We start from the raw sequence: 2216 nt of genomic DNA, 5'->3' as shown, positions 1-2216 counted from the left end.
ACATGCAACTAGCTTGAAACTATATTATCTAAAGATAAAATAACTAGTAGGAAATTCTGGTATCAGCTCGTAAAAAAAATACTACTAACTAGTAGAACTGTTGGCTGAGATGCCACAGGTATGAGAGTGATGAAAAAATGAAAAGCAATTATGATCATGCTTACTCCACTGCGAGAGTTTAGCTTCATAAAGAATTATAGCATGGAAATTAAATAAAAGTAAAGTAAAATTGCAAACCACCACTCACAGCCATTTATTACAATTAGCTTAATCAAATATATGTTGTTAAAAATACAGTAATGCATTTGAAACATTTTTTAAATGTTTTTCAATTATGTTTTGGCAAGTTTTAAGTTATTTTACCATTTGAATTAATGTTTTGTTTCTGTGGGCACAAAGAGTTTATTTAGCTTGTTGCTTAAAAATTCCATTTGCCAGTTTCTATTTAAGACACATCATATGTAACATCAGTCAGTGATTTCTTGGCCGAATTTGCCTTGCCTGTTTGCCTGCAGCTAACACTAACAAATGATGTCATTACTTTGCAAATCCAAGAGAGGGTGGTAGAGTTCTAAATTATTTTTCATTTTTTGTTTTATTCCCCTGGCATTACCTCATCTTATCAAGATAAGAAATATTTTAAACACACTGTTGACCTAGGCTGGGAGCTGTGGTTTAACTTCCCATAGTAAAAATGTATATTACAATGCTAATGGAATTTGAGGTAACACTGGCAACTGCCTTTTTCACACTACCAGTTTAAATAAATGGTCCCTTTCTTACTCTACCTCGCATGGGAACACTGGGGCCCAAAGGTGTCAAAGCCAAGGAACACCCAACTATGGTCTTAATTATAAAATACATCACATACGTAGCCAAATGACTGATGACGCTGCCGACCCAGAGGTGGTAGGGCCAATCAGGTATCCTCCGCCAACTCAAAAATATCAGAGGGTGCTTTGGAAATCTTGTCGTTATGGAAACATGAGGGGGAACAGAGTTCATCAACACAGTGGATTTAACACTGACAGAAATGTGAGCTTAGAAACATTAACAAGTATGTACATGTGAGGAGGTGACACTTAGAAATGAGTGACAGAAAAGACAGGCAGATAGATGAAGAAAGGAGGAGAGAAGGACAGAAAATATAAAGATAAAGCCAGATATGTTATCGCATAGTTCTGTGTAGTGGAACAAAACTGGAACCTTGTTGCTGTGACTCACAAGGAGAAATAAGGGTGGAGCTTAAAGGTGTGTGGAAAGAAAGAAACAAAGAAAAAAAAGGGAAGAGGGAGTAAGATACAGCGATGAAGCGATATACAGATGAAGGAATAAAAAGAAACAGCAGACACAAGGGCAGTCTCTAACAGAAAGAAAAAGCACAAAAAGTGACAAATTCAGCACGAGCTAAGATATGAGCAAGGTCACGGAAACTGAGACAGAGCCAAAGACAGACAGAGATGAGACAGATAAGAAAAAGGGAGGCAAAAATGGACAAAAGTTATGATAGGGGACGTGATAATGACTTATGAATGTTAGCCTGAAGCCCAGAAGATGAATTGCTATTGGAAAGGGAAGAGAAGCCACGCCAGGGACCAAAGCACATGAAAAATAGATACAAAGGCTGCACCAGAAATAGAGAGATTGATTTAGAAATCTTTGTGACCTATCGGGTCATTGACATCACTCCAGTCTAACTGGTGCCAGTTCTCAGAGAATTTACCCGACTACCATCCATCCATGATGTTCTAAAGAATCACTAAATTATTAAACTGTATAAAGTTTAGAGAGCTGTGGCATTTCTTTTTGTCAAGATGTGACATAAAAAGAAAAAAATCTTAAAGACAAGAAATGATGCATCCATGAATAGCATGCCTTCCTGTGTCTCTCCCCACTACAAACTGAACTTATTACCCAGCGATTCCATTAGAGCTGGATTCAACAGGTTGCTTGGATTATTCAGGTAATACAGCCCCAGTCTCCAAAGGCAACAGTTTGTTGAGGAGAACCTGCTTTATCGCAGCAGCTGGCACGAGCACAAGTTAGAAGGCAGGATAAGAGAACAGAAGAGCTATTAAAATAATTTCAAAAGCAAATTACCCTAAAGAGATAGCGAAGAACAACAGGAGACAGAGAGAGAGCGAAAGAAAAAGAGGGTGAGAACTGTGTAAGAGTCACTGGTGCTCCCTCGTTCTCTCTCTCTCCTCTCTTTCCCA

Source organism: Siniperca chuatsi, linkage group LG8 (genome assembly GCF_020085105.1).
Source record: "Siniperca chuatsi isolate FFG_IHB_CAS linkage group LG8, ASM2008510v1, whole genome shotgun sequence".
In the NCBI taxonomy this organism is placed as follows: Eukaryota; Metazoa; Chordata; class Actinopteri; order Centrarchiformes; family Sinipercidae; genus Siniperca; species Siniperca chuatsi.
The sequence above is the reverse complement of the archived record's forward strand: the minus strand, read 5'-3'. Positions refer to the sequence as shown.